We start from the raw sequence: 22209 nt of genomic DNA, 5'->3' as shown, positions 1-22209 counted from the left end.
TCTCATCTATGTGTGGTAGGCATGTGTTAGTAGATATATGTATGGAACAGCTTCTGATAAAGGAGATTAAAGATTATTGTGACAGATGGAGATGCTGAATGACAGCAGATTTGGTCACTAGGCAATAGTTTTCAAAAACAATGATGGTGTTAAGCCCATTTTTACAGTTCAAGACATACTGTACAAACATTCCCAGGCACAGGCTAAAAGGCAAATTGGTTTCTGAAGGAGCCAGAGATTTTGATAACATTTTTAGCATCTTTATGCCTCAGAAATTATAACCAACCAATGGAAAGGATTATCAAACCAGCGTTTAAATAGGCTGTTAAGGCAAAATAGTGTTCAAAACTTTCTTACTAGTAATGAATTAAAGCCATCATCTTTGAGCATTTTAACAAGGCACTCAAAACCAAGATACGTTGACATTTTACAGCACATTCTGAGAGGGAAGAGCTTGCCCATGACTGTATAATATTAGCCTTCAATCTGTCTCCAGACCAAGAATGTGCTGATCACAATTTCCTGAGTGAAACAGAAAAACTGATAGCAAAAATACACTTTGCAGGGCTTCTGGCCATCATTCCCAGGTAAGGTGTGTTTGACAATGTGGCAGACATTAACTGGAAAAAAGTTGGAGTATTTAACTCTATATGAACAGATGTCTTTTTGTCTTTTTTTTTTTTTTTTTCTTCAGCACACTGCTAATTGAAAACAGTCATGGAAAAAAGTCGTACCTTAGCTAGTAATAGATTACATCTATTAGAATGATAGCTAAGCTATTTGTTTTCAACCACCTTATCTTAAAATTATTTTTAAAAATCATTGTTCTTCTACTTACATCAAGTACTGCACATATGTATCATCCAGCATTTATTAAGGAAACTAAGATTTCAGTCAAGAAAGGCTCTGTGAGGGTCTAGCACAAAGAAATAAAAAATTTACAAAAGCTGTAAAACCAAGAATGTAATGAAGGCTCAACCCACCAGCCTGCAGGCATTCAAACTCCCAGTGACTTTAGTGGAGGTTTCCCGTGGGGCAGAAATATTCTACCAGGCTAATAAGGATGTGCGAGAAAGCGGGTGTGTTTCAATGAACCCATTGCTGTTGTTTTCCTGCAAAGGTTCTGATGTGTAGGGATTTTTAGAAGTGAATCTCAGATTTTTCTTTCATTGCAAAAAAGACTTATCGAGGGTTGTAACCATAAAAATGTGCCAGTGTTTCAGCTGGGTATGATTTAAACTTGGAGTAACATAAAATCACAGATGCTTGAACTATGAATCAAATATTATAAATGGTCATGTATAGTATAAAGAAAAATTTCAAACTATCACTGTAACTTATAAAGTGGCATGTATTTTGCCACAAAAAGTAGGAAATTTATAATTATGCGTTATAGCTAACCGTTGGGTTTGTTTGTTTGTTTGTTTTCTTTTGTGGTGAAAGAGGGAGAGAGAGATTGTATTATGTTCATTATTGTAATACTGTAAGTTGCTTCCTCAAATGCATTTTTTGTTTCATTGTTACTGGAGGGGATACTTTCAGTGCTGATGATCTACTTCATTAAAAGTGTCTTCTAGAATATGCATGAGGCTTTTGTTATGTATTTTGCTTTGCTGCTGCAAGTTATAAATGTGTCTACGTCCATAGCTATGCCAGCCAATCATTATATATATTTTGTTCATATGTCATTGAGATCTAAGGAAAGATTTCTGGCAACTTTGCTAAGCTATTTTAAGCTTTATAATGATCAAAGATGTTACTGACAGATAATATATCTCTTTAACTATTGATACTCTCCATTGAATTACTATAATTTCTTTGTGGAGATTATGGCTGTATTCCTTTCATGAAAAAATGGCTAAAATGCTTCAGTGGTGGAGTGCAAAACTAGAATATATATATATGTTTAGAAGGCAAAAGTAAAGCAGCCAGGATATTGGCATCCTACTGTCTATTCAAACATTTATAGTTGTACATTTCTACTCTTTAGAAGGAAGAGGAGAACCACAATTCAAAGTTACTGCCATCGTTCAAAAGTCAAAGGTGTAAAAATTTATGCATTTTTAAATTATCTTGGCATTTCATTCTTGATTTAGAAAATCCACTGTCCAGAAGTGTCACTTTTTCATGACAATAGGTAAAGACGACAGTTGATTGCAGTAGACAAGTGCTAAATGAGACTTGAAAAACTTTGACAACGTATTATCAGGATTTTTCTGTCATTCAACTAAGGGAAAATAAGCATTAAAACAGATTTTATGCTTTCTGATCAAAAATATTAGGAAAAAACACATTATTCATAATGCAATTTATCAACTTACAGAATAAAGACATCCATGTTAGTTTTCTACCTAATTGTTAGTTTTCTACCTAATTGTATTTGCACTTATTTAATTAATGGTTTCCTCACTTAGGAATTTATTGTGCTGGAAACTGTAGAAACACACAACAGAAAGTTGGTCTATGCCCTAAGAAACTTTGACTCACTCACTCTGCTTCCTGACCACCACAGTTTCTGTCTGTTCCCTGCAGTTTCTTTCCGTTCCTGAATAAAAGATGTGTGCTTATGAAATCACAAAGTTCATTTCTGTCCACTTGACCTAATAATTTTTGACCACATTTAAAGTGTTCAAAACTAATTAAAGGTCTAATTAGTCAGACCAGTGAAATTGCAGTCTCTTCTTGTATTGCTCTTTGATTTTGTAGTTGCTCTTGCCATTTTTTTATAACACCAAACCAGCATACATAGTCACACACAGGTGCAAATATATCTTGAGAAAAGAGAAAGAATATGTCATATACAGATAAACACACCAGGAAAGAGAGAGCACGTGATTTTCAAATGGGGAATCTGTGCACTTGTAATTGATCTGTACTATTCCCAACAAAATGAGGTATGCTGGTCTACAAGGAAAAGCAGAATATATACATATATATGTATGTGTGTATATATATATATATATATGTATATATATGTATGCATATATATATGTGTGTGTGTGTATGTGTGTATATATATACATATATATATGTATGTATGTATGCATATATATATATACATATATATATATATATGATTTTCAAATAAGTTTTCCAGTAAACATGTTAATAATTTTTCTATTCTATAGTTTTTCTTCTAATAGAGTTCTGAAAAAGCAAGGCTGAAAAGGATGTTACCAAGTTCATTCCTCTCCTCTAAACTGGGATCAGTAACATAAACCTTATTCAGGAGAGATTCTTTTAATACCTCCAGTAAAGGAGAGTCCACAATTATTAAGTAATTTATTTCCTTGCTAATGACCATCTCTATTAAATAATTGTGGGCTTTTTTTTTCCTTAATGTCTCATCTGTGTTTTTCTCATTCTTGATTACTTTTTGTTCTACCCATGTGATCATTACTCTTGTCCTCTGCTGAATTTTCTTAAGATATTCTGTAGTCGTTCAGCTTTATACTGGCTGATTGGAGAACTGTTTCATGTGCATTTAATATTCTTCTTTATGTTTCCTATATGATGTCTGCCTTTCCACTACAGTGACATTATTGTCTCCTGTTCTGTTTGTGATTCGTTTATTTTAACTGCTACTGACAATAAACCCACAAAGCCATTGAGAAGACTTTAAGAAATGAAGCACAAAGAAACCTACATAAATCTGCTCCATGTCATAATATTTTATTTATTTTTTGAGCAAGAACGCATTGTAATGTAGTCATACAAATATTCTCATTACCCAAAGATCCCTTCCTAAAGAACTGGTTTCATTAGTTGCTCCCCATTCTACACTCATGATGTCAATTATTTCTGTTTAAGTATTTTTAAGAGCAAATCAAGGCTGTTTCTGGTTTGAGCTTGCAGCATTCCTCATACTCCTTGTCTGTCTTTGCTAATGGATGTAACTTAGATGTGCTCAAAACTACAAGTAAAAAGAACTTCTACTTATTTTATGCAGTTTCAATTGATATTTCTTCCTGAATTAACCACTAATGAAACTTCTATATGTTTGATTTGTCATAAGTCTCAGCAAAAGCCTTGCCACGAGTCTTGGCCTGCCCTACCCTCCATCAGCATTATTATTCTGTTAACAGATGACTGCCCAAACTTTGAAAAAAAGTGGTAGAGACTTGTTGAGTGTAATGTACTGGATACATGTGTTATTCCTGTAAATACCATGGAAGACCCTTATAGAGTATCTCTCTCTTCTGTTACTAAAAACTCAAACTAATGATTCATTATCCATCATTAGCTCTTGTGGTTTTGTGTAAAGTTAATGTACAGGAGTACTTGGAATACAACTGTGCTAGTGTAATTTTGTGATATGCTTAATACTGTGCTGAGTCCAAGCAACATCTTTGAGACAGCTGGTAACTTTAATATGACAAAGTAGCATTTGAGGACTGTTGGAATTTCTGTTACCATACACATAATCAGCTGATGGGTAACATGAGTGACTGGCAGTAAGATCTGGTGTCTTTTCATTCTACTGTTTATTAAACATTATTGTTGACATTGAAGAGGCCTCTAAGAGCTTTGGATGCCTTATTGTGATCTCTAATAATAAATACTATTTGCACATTTATATGAATTTCCCACCACAACTGGATTATGTGAAAGCAACTCTAGTTTCAAAAAGGAACTATATTGCTCCCAAAATATTATTTTTATTTATTCAAAAAGAAAAATAATGTTGCTATTACACTGATGACTTTCATAGGTAATTGCTACATGTGAACAAATTATGATGAGTCAAGAACCTTTGTCTCCAATATCTGTTGCTATTAGAGCAGTTAATGCTTTAGTAGTATCATTATGCACCTATTTTCTAATAAGTGTTTAATAAACACTGGCAACACAAAACTAGAAAATTATCATTAATGAATCTTAAAGTGATAAGAACAAATTAATAAATGAGCTGTATTTGACTTCCAAAAGCTATATGTACTCCTATGACATGAAACAGGCAAAGGAATGTTAAATTGGAAGATGAGCAGGTTCTATATGATCCTGGGTAACCTACATGGTTATTCTTAGTTAGCTAGTCCGTCAGTTATTTTTTTTGGGGTGGTGGTGGTTTACAGCCTACTTCCAACCCTGTCTCTGTCATTTGGCTGTTATAGGTTAAGTTTTAGATAAGTGTTTAGACAGTAGTTTTAAATTCTGACCGAAAATGCATTAGTGTAAGAACTACCATAAACTACATTTTGCAGGTATCCCGGGCTTGGCATTGTCTGCGATTTAGTGTTTTGGCTTTACCTGAGTAGCACAATTTTGATTTCTTTGTTATATTTTTCATTCTAATTAAGGCCTAAATAGGGGTGAGGATACGGAATTCATAGCTATCCTGCTTCTGCTTTTTTACCAAGGTGAATGGATGGTGAAGTCCCAGATTCTTGTTCATCCCACTCAGATTTTGAACCCAGTGTGCTGTCAGAAGTTGGTGCTGTTTTCTGCAGACCTCCTTCTCAGCCATGTGTCATTCAGTGATGGATAGAGACTAGGAAGTGCTTTACTCCACTTTTATGTTTATTGCTAGGACGTTAAGGGTTACTAGATTACTCCCATGCTGAAGCAGGTGTATTATTTGAACAATACTGTTTCTGAAGCAGACCTTTGTTTTTGTTTTTGTTTTTGGTTTTGGTTTTGGTTTTTTTACCATAGTCTGAGTTAGCCTATGCAGAATTACAGAACAAGTGTTTGACAAGGCACTGTGCAGCAAACTATTTCTAGATATTCAAAGACATCATAAAATGTGCATTGGTTTAGCTTGCAATTGTCCAGAATAGAAATGTCACACTACAATAGTCCCAATTTAATGTACTTTTATATGTACAGTACAGAGAGAACACTCCAGTCTCTGATAGAACAATTTCATGCCATACCCAGGAGTGCATGACTCATTGGTCTTAGCCACTTCTTTTGCATCAATTGGTGTGCTTGTTTAAAGTGAATAGTGCAATTGAGAGGGTGCTCTGTTAACTGAAATCCCACTGCTTTTCCTTTGTGCCTCATCCTTGCTGGGGCAAAAATATCTGACCTGACAGAGAAGAAAATGTACAGTTAAACCGTTCAGTATTGTATGCTGCACAGAACCAGATGCATCCCTCTGGTCACGACACTGAGAAAAGCAGTGTGAGGAAATAATGCTTTATCTGAAGAACAGTTGCTTTGTATGTCTTTACATTTCCTAAACTGTCATTCGTAATGAATATGAACGCTATCATACTTTTCCATTCCATAAAGCCAGAAACAGAAGCCAGTATCTGCCTGTTTTACATAAAAAAGATACTAGCTAAGAGTAGTGATGCTTCACCTATGTAGATCCACTTGTGTTCTGATTTCAGATGAAGTCTTTGAATACATTTGTGAAGTAGTGCCTGCTGTGTTACCACCCAAAGAAAACAAAGATGGAAGTGTGACCCTCTCGTTTTTTATTTCCACGGTCCAAAGAATAAATAGTGTGTGTCTGTTTAATAATCAACAATTATTTTGAACAAGCAAAAGAGCAAAACAGAATATGTCACTCCTCCCAGTTTCTGACTTTCTATGCTCCTGCACCTACTTTCTTTGTTTGCTACTGAGGTAGTACTGGATAAGGAGCCACATTTCTCCTTCTTACAGTAAATGTTAGAAGCATGCCATACAGGGGAGAAAACAGGCCAGATCCCTGGCATTCTGATTACTAATTAATACAGTAAGAGTTTGAAGGACTTTAATGAGTATTATGTATTTTGAATTATTTTGTGTTGACATGCTTAGTGTGACTTTTACAAATCTTCGTTTGTTCTGCCTGTAAGTTCTTAAAGTACAGGTCATCAGTGCTTTAATCTTGATTTTATCACAATTTGAAAAGATAATTTTGATGAATGATATCACCATTGGGATCATCATTAAACATAAGCAGTTTGAAATTAACAAATTTTATTGTGGGATTTGGTATTTCAAAGGATATCAGAGCTGGCCGGACACATAACCCATGACTATAGATAGCTTCCAGTACAATTTAGGGGAAGGGGCAAATTTTTTTTGGCTCAAGGAAATTAATTTATCAAAAAATGCACCTGCTCAGAGTGAGCAAAATGGGAATAATCCTTCATGCTCTGGACTGCCTTTCTTGCATTTTTTTATTTATAACAGGGACAGAAATTTTCAGAAAATAGAAGGCAATATTCAATATCATGTTCAAAATTTATCAGAGCCAAAAAATTTGACTAGGTATGATGTTTTATTTGATGAATGAATTTAAAAATTTGTTTTATAATACCAAAGCTTGGTATTCTGGGCTTCCTGGTGATTGATTTGGTTTAAAAGCAATTTATTTTCTACATCTGTAACTTCTAGTTTCTATTCAGAAGGAATTAATTCTTTGTGTGTGTATGTCCTTGTCCTTACCCATCTCTTATCAGCTGGAAAAAGAGGACTCTGCTTGAAACTGAAATACATTATGCTTAATACTTTCAACATTCTCCCTTTCTTTCTTTCTTGTATATAGGGCTGTGGTAAAATTTCTCTAATTAGCTGCAGTGTGCTTTAAGATGAAACATGTCATAGAGTCGTAGAATAATTCAGGCTGGAAGGGGCCTCAGGAGGTCTCTGTGCAACCTTCTGCTCACAGCACTGGGGTCAGACCAGTTGCTCAAGACTTGACCCAGCTGGAGCCTGAAAATCTCTGAGGATGGAGATGGCACAGTATCACTGGGCAGCCTCTTCTGTTGCTTCGCTGTCCTCATGGAGAAAAAGTTTATCCTTACATGCAATCTGAGCCTCTTTTGTTTCAAACTTTGTCCATTGTGCCCGATCCTCCCTCCATGTACCCCTGTGGAGAGCCTGGTTCCATCTTCTCCATCCACTCCCCGCAGGCAGAGCACTTGCTGTGAGTCTTCCTGAAGCCCTCCTTGCCCCAGGGTGGCCAAACCCCACCACTATGACCTCTCCTCCTTAGAGCAAGTGCTCCAGCCCTGCCCACCCTACTGGCCTTGCTGACTTTGTCCCAGTTGGTCAATGCCTTTCCCGTACTGAGGGCCAAAAACTGGGTGCAGTATCTGGACGTGTTCTAGCAGTGCTGAGCAGAGGGAGATAAATGCTCCCCTTGATCTGTTCATGCCCCTGTTCATGCCACCCACAATGCTGCTGCCCTCACCAGGGCACGCTGCTGGGTCATATGCAGCTTGCTGTTTGCCAGCCACACGAGAGGGCCTCATTGCTCATTCCTTGTCATCCCTGCCTGCCCTTCCTGAAGAGCTGATCCATCACAGCAGTCCAGTCACGTGAGCACACTTGAGGTGGGTGCATCTTTGCCCTATATTCCTCCTTCTTCTCATCACTCCATACTCTTTGCTTTGACCCTTGCTCACTGTTACCTCACTTAGCTGCAGGCTGTAGTTTCCCCTAGCCCCATCATTCCTAGTGATCCAAGAGCATCCTCCACCCAGGAATTGGACTGAATATAAGCTCTGATTTGTTGAGGTAGTTGCTCCCATCGGTGTTGGGGACGATGCCCTGTTACGTATCATCACCAATGTTCAATCCCAGACATCTTCACTGGTTTGCAGCTACCTTTAGTGTGCCCTTCTGTAGAACGTGCCCTGCAAGCTTCTGCTCCTGATAGCTGCACTCAGGGCTGGCAGTTCTCCTCCCCCTCTCTCTAGCATTAGCTTAAAGGACTCCTGTCATTCCCTGACCAGGAGTCAGGCTTTCCCAGCAGTAGCCTGGCTCTGAACACCTCTGGAGAAGTTCCCAGAAGACCAAGAAGCAGAAATGAGAACATCTACACAGACTGCAAGCACCAGTCACAAAGAGAAGCCCTGGGGACTCTCCATGTGGCCTGTCTCAGCCCCTCTCTGCATCCCCCATTGCAGTGTTCCAGGTTGCTGTGATCCCCAAGGGCCAGTTAAGTAACAGATGGATGCTGGGCACAGGCATCTACCCCTCCTGTGCAAGATTTGCATCCCTGGCAGTTCCTTTCTCTCAAGACTACAAATTCCCTGAAAGCCTCCCGAGCACGTGTTACGCAGCTTGTGAATTTGCCACTGCCACACACTCCAGCCATGCTCACAGCAAGTGGAAGATCAAATAATCATAATTATTAATGATTTTCACTTTATCAAATAGGGTGCAATAGTGTTAAGCTAGCATTAAAGCTGCTAGAAATGGAAATCTGAAGTACAGGAGAAAGTACTGAGTGATATCAAAACAAACCTAAGAGAAAACATAGTACTGATAATAGCTAATGTTGCTGAAAAGTGAATATAATCACATTCTTCAAGTCTTAGACCAATTAACTACTATTAAGTAAGAAAAAAAAAAATATGCTGCTGTAGTATGTGTAAAGGTGAAAAGGAGGTGAAAATAAATGCCAAATAAACAGCAGGTGCGAAAAGTGAAATTGTGCAAGATGAAGAGAGGGAGAGAAGAAAAAAAGGAAAATCTCATTAGAAATACATCTGAGTTTAGATAATGAATATGAAATAAAAGAAAAATAATTGATCTTCTGTTCAAGAAACATTGTTTTTAAACTCATCAGTGGTTGTGCTTTGAAAATATGCAGCAAGTTAGAGTAGACTGGAATATTTCTGCACAGGTACTGCCGCTATTTTGGTGGTCTATTAGAGATAACGGGGAAAGTGAAAACTTATTCTCTAATTCCAACTGCAATGTGTAGCTATGCTAATTTTGTTGTTACCTAATGCACCATTACAGTTCCCTCCTGTAGCAGATCTTTTGGTGCAGAAGGAAAGGAGGAGGAGTCAGCGCAGCCCCCGGCTCCAGGGCACCGCTGCAGGCAGTGCCAGCAATGTGAGTCCAGATGGCGGAGCGCAACGTCAGATGCCTGGTCACCCATGCGGGAGCTGGCATTATTACACTTCTGCCAGGCAGGAGTTTATTGCATTGGGGTAATCTCATTCTATATTTACAAAGGTACTACAGCACTTTTAAGCTACCGAGGGGTGCAAAATGGCAGCGAGATGACTTTAGGATCTGTCATTTTCTACAAAGAAGAAACATCAGTTTGAAAAGTGATTATATAGGACAAAACCCCCACATCTACTTTCAGATTTTAGGGTAAATTTCCTTCATTTGTAGCATTGGAAAAGAGAATAAATTAATAAATAAATAAATAGATAAATAAATAAATAAATAAATAAATGGATGAATAAATAAATAATTAAAAAAAAGAAAAGAAAGAAAGCAGTCAGAATACCGGTATTTTTCTTATGTCATGATAAAGAAAAATGCAGTAACAAATCATTTATCAATAATAATGTCAAAAATAAATGGATACATATGCATGGACTTGATATAGTGAAATAGCAGTATATTAAAAGTAAAAACATGTGCTTCAAAATATGCAAATCTTTTACATTAGACTTCTTCACAGGGCACTAGAAAGAAAGATTTAGTTAAAGCTGAACTTTTATTTCAGAACAAACTGCCAAAGTACATCTGAGCAAGTCACTATACCTTACAGTGTCCAAGGAGGAGTCCTAGAAGGTCTGAAATGGTAACTGGCTGATAAAAATCTGTTGTTTAATCCACTTCTTGGATTGGCCTCCACACAGAACAGAAGTTACTGTGGACAATAAAGGTGGCAAAGGCTGAGTGACACAAATTTTCTTGAATGCAAAATAGAATGAATACATCGGTGAATTCTTCCAGAAGGCTTCCACAGTGTTGTAGGATTGAACAAGAATGTGGCAAATGAGGTTCAGCACTGATAACTGAATAAAGTATTTGTTGAAAAACATCTCTGACTGTGCACATGGTAGATCCTAAACTAGTATTAGCACTCAGAAAAGTGCTCTTGAAATCATTGTGAATAATTACATGAAGATGTCAGCTCTAGTGCTTAGTGGTGGTTCAGAAAGCAAGTATTATGTTAAAAATTATGAAAAGTATAGAGAACAAGACAGAATGTATCACTGTACCACTGTGTAAAACCACAAGGGCATAAAAGAACTAAAAATAATTAATATAGAAGAGGAATGAATATGACTGCAAGTACAAAATTTAACCTATTTCATTCTGCAAATGGATACATCAAATGAAGTGAGATTCTTCTGTTTGGAAAAGATATCAAGAAGACATTTAAAAAAATCTCAGATCTCAAATCTCAAATAGAAGGTGAATAGGGACCTATTTTTCATTATTTTTGTATGAGAAGTAAGAAGCATCCAGTTAAACTATAGCATACAAGTTCTAGAACCAATAAAAGGAAATAATTTTTAAATACTTTTTGGATTTCGTTATCATAGATGCCTTGGATACCAACAGTATTCCTAGAACAATATAACGTTTAGAGATATTTGTAGAAGAAAGGTATACTAAAGACTATTTAACAGAAAAATATGGATGCGATTCTGAATCAGTGAGTCCTTTATTCAGCAATTTGCAGAAAATGGGAGGGGGGGGGACGACATTGCAGGAGATGTTTTTATTTTTTGTTTTTCTTTTCTCCAGCATAAGCCACTGTAGGAGACAGTGACATGACTTTTTTCCAAAATCTTAGCTATTATAAATTGAACCCAGTTTTTTGAAACAAGGGAAAGAGCTAAAAGCCAGTATAAATGGGACTTTTTGAATGCTGCATTTATCCTTTCTGAAACAGTAATGAGTGTAGCACAGGAAAGAAAAGTAAGTTCACAAATGCGAAGTAACAAATAGGTATTATTCTTTTAAAAAATGCCCATTATGTTGGAAATTATTGTGATAGTGATGCTAAACTGCTCAAACTTTCCTGTAAGAAAATATCATAACAGTTTTTAGTCAGTGGGTAAGAGGACATTTCTGTTGTAGATATATTGTAGCGGGTAAAAGCCAGACCTTCTTTTATTATTCTTATTCCTACCACTCCTCTAAGACTTAATTTCTTTAAAATTTCTCATATTTTGTGGCTACCTAGGAATGATGTTCTATCTATTATATTTCATCGGTATTTTGGTGACCATTGACTCTTTAGTTACTAGATTTACAATAAATAATCTAACCTTTGTAATTAGACAACCCTTTCGGCTGCGCTGCCCGCTCCTGTGCTGCCAGCCGTGTTGTGCTCCCAGCATTCCCAATCATTCCCCAAAGCTGCAATCTGACTGCCCCCCAGCCTCTGTGCCTTTGCCAGCTAGACGGTGACTAGTGTACTTTTTAATGGGAATGTTTAAATTTCTTTTTCTTGATAACGCTATGGTAAAATGGTTTTCAAATCATGTTCCAGGGCACTCATATTTTTAATACCTTTTTTAAATGAAAAGCTCTCCAGTCCCCATGACAACTAGTGAATTATTTGCTGTATTCTTCCATTTTTAAAAAAAAGGCCTTTTGTGTTCTGAATAACAGTTATATTGCTATCACTAATCACTTTTTATCTGAGAATTCTCTGCCCCTTACTCAACAGGACAGGCAGCGAAAATAAGATGAAGAAGCTCATGGGTGGCGACTAAGAGGGAAAGTACTTACCAATTATGATCATGGACAAATGTTCATACCTGACTCAACCTAGGGAAAATTAAATTATTCACAATTAAAATAGGCATGGATATCCAGAAAAAAAAGAGAAATTAAAATTATTTTTTTCTCCACCCTGTTGCCCAGCCTCAGCTTCACTCCTTCATTCCCAGTTCCTCTACATTCCTCCCTGCTCTGAGCAGCACAGGGGCATTGGGAAATGAGGGTTGTGGTCAGTTCATAACAGCTCTTCTCTGCGGACCCTTCCTCCTCACATTTTTCCCCTGCTCCAGTGTGTCCTTCCCACAGGCTGCAGTTTCCTCTGATGTGTCTTGTGTTGACTGCAGTGTGGATATCAGCTCCATCATGGTCTTCTCCGTGGCCTGCAGGGGAATCTCTGCTCTGGCACCTGGAGCATCTCCTCCTCCCTCCTCCTCTGACTTTCCTGTCTGCATGGCTGTTTCTCACACTGTTGTGGTTTTTTTTGGGTTTTTTGTTGGGTTTTTTTTTTTTCTCACTCCTCACTGATGTGCAATATTTTGCCCTTTCTTATGTTTTCCCTGAGGTGCTACCAGTGTGGCTGTTGGGCTCAGATGCATTGTGGTGGGGCTGTTGCAAAGATGGCTGGGACCAGCTGTGTCTGGCATGGGGCAGCTTCTGGCCTTTTTTTCACAGAAGGCCTCCTACAGTTTCCACTGCCAAAACCTTGCGACCCACACCCAGGAAAACAAGGTCTTGCCCCCCCCTTTGACACAGGTCTTCCATACTTTTGTTTCCCTATACTTTATGAAGAGTCTTCACTTTGCAGTTTTCAAATGCATGGAAATAGGGATTCTCACCCAAAAGTATGTAGGACATTGGAATGGAATGGAATGGAATGGAATGGAATGGAATGGAATGGAATGGAATAGAATAGAATAGAATAGAATAGAATAGAATAGAATAGAATAGAATAGAATAGAATAGAATATTGGAAGGAACCTACGATTGATCACCTAGTCCAACTGCCTGACCACTTCAGGGTTGACCAAGTTCAAGCATGTTAAGGGCACTGTTCAAATGCCTCTGAAACACTGACAGCTTAGGGCAATGACCATCTCTCTAGGAAAGGCCTGTTCCAGGCTTTTGCCACCCTCTCAGTAAAGAAATGTTTCCTAATGTCCAGTCTGTCTCCCCTGAAACAGCTTTGAACCATTTCCATGTACCCTACCACTGGATAGAAAGGAGAAGAGCTCACCACCTCCCTCTCCACTTCCCTTCCTCAGGAAGCTGTAGAGAGCTATGAGGTCACTCCTCAGCCTCTCTTTCTCCAAACTAGACTAGCCTAAAATCCTTAGCCGCTCCACACAGGACATGCCTTCTACCCCTTTTGCAAGCTTGGCTGCCCTCCTCTGGATGCATTCAAGGTTCAGTGGAACACAGCACTCAATTGAGGCTGCACCAATGCTGAATAGAGTGGGACAATCACCTTTTTTGACCAGCTGGTCATGCTGTGTTTGATGTACCCCCGGGTGGGGTTTGCCCCCTTGGCTGCCAGGGCACACTGCTGGCTCCTGCCCAGCCTGCTGCCGGCCAGCACCCCCAGAGCCCTTTCTGCGAGGCTGGTCTCCCGCCACTCCTCCCTCAATCTTTGTTTGGCATTTGAACTTGTTAAATTTCATGCTACTAATGATTGTTCAGTGTTCCAATCTATCCAGATCCCTCTGCAAGGCCTTTTGTCCCTCAAGACAGTTAACAGCACCTCCCAGTCTGGTACCATCAGCAAACTTGCTCATGATGCATTCAACTCCTGCATCCACATCATTGATAAATACATTGAACAACACTGGCCATAAGATTGAGCCTGGAGAAACACTACTGGTCACTGGTTACCAGTTAGATGTAGCCCCATTCACTACAACCCTTTGAGCTCTGCCCTTCAGCCAGTTCTTCACCCAGTGCACCATCAACCCACCCATCCCACAGCTGGACAAGTTGTTCAGAAGGATGCTGAAAGGAACAGTATCAAAAGCCTTATTAAGATCCAGAAAAACTGCTTTGGCTTTCCCTCTAAAGCAAGATCTAGCTCCATGATATCTTCACATCAACAGTAAATTATGACTTAATTCATTCTCGTTAAATTCTGAATACTTGTTTGCATACAAAATCTAATCCCCGTGATCATCCAACAGTTTTAAAACAGATGGCTGTCAGTCACTTGTAATCTGAGACATCTTAAACACTGCCAGTTTCACTATTCATTTATATCCTGTCTAACGTATCTGAATAATGAATCTCTAGAAGTATCTTACGGACTAAATAAATAATTTATAACATGCTTTATTTCTTCTTCCCCTATTCATGATTTGGCATGAAAAAAATACAAAAAGGAGTATGAATTTCATATATTTTGTTTGTAGCTCAGTAAATATGACTTTTACTATGACGAGTAAGTCACTAATCTTTGTATTAACCTGACAGCCTCAAGAACTAGATGATCTTTATGGTCCTTTCAAACACAAATCATGATTCTATAAAAATATGCACAATTTTATATCATTGTTAATCTTATATGCAGAAGAGCATGGACAAGGTGTTAAAGGCACAGGGGCATCCTGTGGACATCACTGGATCATCGAATTCCATCATAAATCAGTGAGCTGACATTCCTTTCTTCCTCCTCAGATCAGTTAGGAAACATGATCTTTTATGTCACCACTATTATCACCTCATCTTCAGCACTGGTCTTGTTCATATTATTTTCTCCTTTGTGTTGCAGCAACCAAGCTGCATTATGCTGATTACTCAGAATAATCAGTTAAACCATAGGCAGATCTTTCTAGATTATTACTTTAGGTACCAAACCTGCAGACTGAAATGTTTGAGCTATTCTGTCAGTAATTTAGATATCTTCAGGGACTGTGCTGTAGGCAAGAGATACTTTAGTTTCAGAAGGAAACACAATGCAATTAAGCTACCAGGAGTAGTAACTTTCATTTTTCTAGTGAGTTGCTTTTACCCCTCAGCTTGTTTCATTACTCCTCTAACGCAATGTTCAGTGCAAGCAATCACAGACAGCTACTGTTTACGTGCACTGGGATTTCTGGAATATTCTTCCTGGAGTGGAGTTTCATACATGCTTTGAAATAATAATGCACGAGTGTCATTGGTATGCACTATAGTCACTTCACATTGACCTGTATTAAGTTGTGGGATTTTATTTTGTCAGGTTTCCTCCCCTGCAGGAGCAGTCACTGAGAGAATCAACTGTCCTACCCTACACATTGTGATCTGCAAAGTTTGTCCTATTTTCTGTGTCTGGAATATCTGACCAAAAAGATATTGCTGGGAATTACACTACAGTCACTTAATTGAAATAGGACCCCCAAGCTAGCCTCTTAAAATACCAAAACAGTGTGCTATCTGCCATAAAGCATGTTATTTTGTTCTTGGTTTTATATTGCTCTTGCTTTTTTTTTTTTTTTTTTTTTTTTTTTTACCACACCCACCCACCCATTGTCTTTTAATGGCAGTTTAGAATCATAGAATCATTTAGGTTGGAAAAGACCTTTAAGAACATCAAGTCCAGCCATTAAGCCAGGACTGCCAAGTCCACCACTAAAGCATGGTCATAAGTATCACATCTACATGTCTTTTAAGTACTTCCAGGGGTCTCAGCTCAGCCATTTCCCTGGGCAAATCAACACTATCTCCCAACGTTGTGTAATCTGCAAACTTGCTGAGGGTACACTCAACCATCTCGTCGAGATCATTGATAAAGATATAAAATGGAACTGATCCTAGTATTGAGCCCTGGGGAACACCACTTGTGACCAGCCACCAACTGGATGCAGCCCATTCACCACCACTCTTTGTGCTTGGCCATCCATCCAGCTTTTTACTCAGCACAGAGTGCACCCATCCAAGCCATAAGCAGCCAGTTTCTCCAGGAGATGCTGTGGGAGATGGTGTCAAAGGTTTTACTAAGGTCCAGTAAGACAACATCCACAGCCTTTACCTCATCCACTAGGCAGATCACTGTGTCCTCGAAGGAGATCAGGTTCGTCAAGCAGGACCTGCCTTTCATAAACCCATGCTGGCTGGCCCGACCACCTGGATGTCCTGTATGTGTTGCACAACAGCATCTCAAGATGATCTGCTCCATAACCTTCTGTGGCATCAAGGTCAGACTAAAGAAGGCATTAAGTACGTCAGCTTTTTCATCATGTTTGTCACTACTTTTCCCCTCACATCCAATAAAGGATGTAGTTTCTCCTCATCCCTCCTTCTGTTGTTAATGTATTTGCAAGAACATTTGTTATTGTCTTTTATGGCAGTAGCCAGATTAAGTTCTAGCTAGGCTTTGGCCCTTCTAATTTTCTCCTTGCACAACCTCATGACATCCTTGTAGTCCTGCATTGCCTGCCCCATCTTCCAAAGGTCATAAACTCTCCTTTTTTCCCCCTTGAATTCCCGCCAAAGCTCTCCGTTCAGCCAGGCTGGTCTTCTTCCCCAACAACTCATCTTTCAGCACATGGGGATGGCCTGCTCCTGCGCCTTTAAGATTTCCTTCTTCAAGAGTTTCCAGCCTTCCTGGACTCCTTTTCCCTTCAGCATTGCATCCCAAGGGACTCTGTCAACCAGTTTCCTAAACAGACCAAACTAATATAACCATAGATTCCTCCTAGTAACTTCCAGAGAGAGATTGGATGTGGCAGGAACAGATCTGTTCTATAAAAGTTTGTGAATAGTGTAGAAAAGGTTATTCAGTTGTTCATTGTATATTTACATTGGTTTAATTTGATGGGGAATTTATGGAAAACAAAGTGAGAAAAGAACAGAAGGACTACAAATAACATACCATCTGCAGACACTTAAGGGTTATTAACAAAAACTATATCAACAAGAAAAGCCTTGATTGCAAAAGAGCAAAGGGCAGTAACAATTTGATTAGACTTGCTTAATGATCTCAAGGCTTCCTTGACTCTCTTCTTTACTTATGTTCTGGTTTCAGCTGGGATAGAGTTAATTTTCTTAGTATCAGGTGCAGTGCTGTGTTTTAGATTTAGTATGAGAACAATATTGACAACACGCTGATGTTTTAGTTGTTGCTAAGTAATATTTATGTTGTCGAGGACTTCTCAGTCTCTCGGGCCCTGCCAAGTGAGGAGACTGTGGGTCACAAGAAAGTGGGAGGGGACACAGCCGGGTCAGCTAACCCAAGCTGGCCAAAGGGCTGTTCGTACCAGATGACGTCATGCTCAGTATATAAACTGGGGGGTGGCTGGGGGCTGGTGACTGCTGCTCCAGGGAGGGGGCTGGGCATTGGTCGGCAGGTGGTGAGCTTTTGCATTGTGCATTACTTCTTGTTTTTCCCCTTCCATTTGGATTTTATTCCTCTCCCTTTCTGTGTCCTTTTCAGTACAGTTGTTGTTATTATTATTATTTATTTTATTCTTAAATCGTATTTCAATTATTACATTGTTCTTATCTCAACCCTTGAGTTTTCCCTGGTTGTCCTTCCCATCCCACTGAGGGTGGGAGGGAGCAGCCGCATGGTACTTAGTTGTCAGCTGGGGTTAAATCACAAAACTTAACAATCTTCAAGTAAAATGAATGCACACTCTAGAACCTTCTCTCTCAAAATGTCGTGCCCTCACTGTTAAACAGTACATTTATTTATTGGTTTCCTGTATATTACACCAGAGATAAATATCCCAAGGAAATAACCTAGCTGTCTTCTCTGTTCAAACTGATTTTTTCATGGATTGCTTAACTAGGCCTGGTCTAAAAGTGAGAATATTCACAGGGTTTTTTCTCTTTGACAAACACAGGATCGATGCCTGATTGTTGGATCAAGAGTATTACAGAAATAAAAGGTCCACAGTTAATTTTAGTCTGTAGTCACAACCTTGCAGCACTCTAGATTTTCAGGCTATGAACTAGTAAAGTCAATTCACCTACACACATACAGAAATGTACTGGGACTAAAATCGGTTCAAGGACTGGTAAATATTCTTTTCTTGAATACAAAAACATCGAACGAAGAATAGACATTATGAACAAATGCGGTTTATGCTTTTAAAGGCTTTTGCCTTTTTTCACCAATTAATTAACAGTCTAAATCATCATTATTTTTTTTCTTCATTTAACAATATCTGCCTATGCATCGATGTATAGCACATCAATCCATTACAATTAATTATGTCTTTTAGGAAAAATAACAGTAGCCAATTTACCAATAAATGTTTTGTGACATTCATTGGCTGCATTTGTGGACACACAAACACAAAAAATAGATTTTGTTTACATTGAAGCACATGGACCACCAAACTCAGGGTATTCAAGATTTTGAATATGTTATTGCTTTAAGATTTAACAGATCAACTAACATTAATGAAGTCTTAACCAGTTTGAGTTTCAGTAGGTTTTTGATCATTCCTGTGGTGCTCTTGACTGTTTCATCTATAGCAATAAATTACAGAACACCATTGACAAAATGTGTCGCTCTCTAAAGATGTTTTGTCACAATTATATAGTGACTCAATCTGGAAGGACACCTTAAGCATATTTCAGCTGAGTGTAATTGTTTCACTGATATTTGTTGTTCAATAAATATAAATAAAATGTACCAAAAATCTAAAATGACATAGACTAATCGTTTCTAGAAAACTGACTGAATGTTCCATTGTATATATTTAACCTTTTAAAGCAGAGAATTAAACTGATTGAATGCAGAAATGCTTGTCACCGGTTACCCAATTACATTATTAGAACTGGAAGCCAGTATGATGTGTATAGACTAGGTGCAGTCTATGATTACTCACATTGGAAGGACCTTTGCTGTCTGTCTGTCCCAAACTGCCACTAGAAGCAGAGACAACTTAGGTCAGGGCCTTTCCCATCAAGTCTGAAGTATCTCCAAACACAAAGTTTCCAAAACTTCTCCAGGCAACCTGTTCCAAATTTTGATCAATCTTATTTTTTCTTTATCACATAGGAATTTCCTGTGTTCCAGCCTGTGTCTGTTGCCTCATGTCCTACCACTGTGCACTTCCAAGAGAAATCTATCTCCACCTTCTCTATACCTTTCCATTTGGTAGCTGAAAAAACACTGAGGTCTCTTAGTCTTATCTCAAGCTCAAAGTCAGTTCCCTCAACCTCTCGTCATATGTCATCTGCTGCAGGTGGTGAGTCTGACTGATTTGCACTTCCTAAGTTTGTAATTTTTGCCTTTGAGAACCTCAAGTCAAAAGGAATGTCCCCTAGTCACTACAGTCTTTCAAAGATGATAGCAAGGGGCCTCACAATGGCGTGAATAAATATGTTGTCTCCAAGAAAATTGGTTGGATTTGCATATAGAAAACATTTATGCAGCTTTGGCATTTTTCACATCTCTCTGTACACTTGTCCCAATAAGATTCATTATTCAAATCACAATTTCAGCTATCTTGTCAGAAATTATAGTAAGAACAGCTCACAATTCAATTAAAAATATCTTGATTTTTTGATTGCTTTGGATTTAATGCTCCTTGACATCCTTGTAAATGTCAGAATGTATTTTTATTTTAATATGTTTAGATATCTATACAATAGGCAGTGACTGTAAGAAATTGTACAGTCTGTGGAACTGCTAATTTGATCAATTAATTTTCAGTAGCAGCAAAAATCTACTTTCATTTTGATGACCACAGGAAGCAGCCCAACATAGGTAAAAGACAAATCAGTCTCAACATTTTACTCCATTTACTACGAAATTGAAATTCACAGGACTAATTCCACAAACTGAAAGTTCAATTTTTTCATATTAATGGACTTGCAGATCTTTATTGTCTATTCAGTAGAAGACCTCACAGATGTCATAAGACAGAAATAGACCTGGGACACATGTAATTTACAGTCTACATTCATGGGTGAAAAGTTATTTACCATTTTATATTATTTCTCTTATATAATTTTTTGATGGAATAAAATATCTATCAGTCCCACCTGCATCCTTAAGAAAGGAAGTGATGACCACCAATGACCTGAATAAATTTTAAGTAGTTAATTCAGATTTTGAAGATAGTTTCAAGCATAGAAGTGCATGAGGTGTATGAAATCTAAACATCCACATAATGATAGGAAGTGTCACTGTTTGACAGTTTTTTGTTAAAAGGAATCCAGATTTTGTAGTTTTTTGTAAAGTGCTGTGGAGTTCAGAATTGATTTAATACAGTAGGTGAAGTTCAAGCAGTTAATGGCTCACTGAGTGTATATTGAAATTTGGAGGATTAGTTTGATTTTTAGACACTTCTAGACATTATGTTATACTCTCCATAACTATAGTAATATTTTTAATAACATTATCAGCTCTGTATGATTTATTCCATCCTTTTTCATAAGTTGGAGTTCATTTATTCAGGTATTTAACTTTATTACTATGTAATTGTGTTTTGTTTTGTTTGTTTTTTTGGGGGGGAGGGTTCTACCATTTAATTACTTTTTTGGGGCACAAGACATTTTTCAAAATATTTTAAAATATTAAAAATCATTTTGAAATAATTTAAATAATTTTTTTTGGTCTTCAAGTAATTTGAAAATATTTTAAGCTGAAGTTCGTCATAAGTGAGTAGTCACTCCTAGTACATGTGAGTAAGTTGTTTCGCAGAGTATGCCTGGAGCTGACTGACATTTCATGAATGATGCTTGTCTGTTTTATTTGAGCATTTTTATGCTACTGACATATGTCAAATAAAATCAGTGACTCTTCTATCTTTACAGCTATTCTTGGAAAAAACCACACCTCCCACATTTCTTATTTACAGTTCTTCATCTTCAGATTTTCTAGATACATTCTGCACTTTTTTTGACAGTCTAGGACTTTATCTTTTTTTAATATTCTAGCATTTTCTGGGGTCTAGTGCTGCAATTAGTGTCATATAATAACTGGGTTACCCCTTGGATGTTCAAAATTAACTAGACTATGAATTCGACCTGATTTCATTGGGTAATTCCCAACAAAGTTAACATAATTTCTTGCCACAATAGAGCCAGCATCATTTGGCTCCTTGCATCTGTTTTATTCCTCTTGTAGGCCAAATTTGTGTCACTGACTTAGTAAGGCAGCTAATCATGTAACAAAATATTATTAACGTCCGTACCTAAATGTACTTAGAATCCCAGAATTAGGATCTCATGCCTGATTTCAGTTTTTGTTTTTCTTTCATGCCGGCCTTACTCAATACTTTGTTAGCAGTATACATACAGTGAGTTATCAATTCGTTTCAAACATCTGCCCAGTTATGCTTCACTTATTTTTAATTGAAAACACATTTTTTGTTTGTTTGTTTGCTTTAGTCTGAATAGGTTCAGATGAATATTCAATACTTATTTAAGTATTAAATACTTATTCCCATTTTGGCTAAATTATTTATAAGCCAATCTTATTTAACTTTTAGGAATTATCAACATTTTCAAATTTTGTAGCATATCTATAACATTGTGCATACTGTAACTGATATAACAGATGATATTTAACTAACTCTGTGATGAACATATTTATGAATATATCTATTTCTGTCTACCCCAGACAATTTTATGGTATTATTAAAACACGGAATCAGTGGTTAGTCTTATTTTGCTGATGTGCTTTTTTGTAATTCAACTGAAGAAGCAATATACTATCTACTCTATTTTTCTTCATTTAATTTTTGTAAATTACTCTATTGTTCCTCTGCCAAAAGTTTTAATCCAGAAACAAGTTCAGTAACAAATCTTGCCTTTGTTTACTCAAGCACTCCTGCGTTTGCAACACTG

The sequence above is a fragment of the Falco cherrug genome, chromosome 12 (genome assembly GCF_023634085.1).
Source record: "Falco cherrug isolate bFalChe1 chromosome 12, bFalChe1.pri, whole genome shotgun sequence".
NCBI classification, from domain to species: Eukaryota; Metazoa; Chordata; class Aves; order Falconiformes; family Falconidae; genus Falco; species Falco cherrug.
This window is presented reverse-complemented; position numbering follows the sequence as displayed.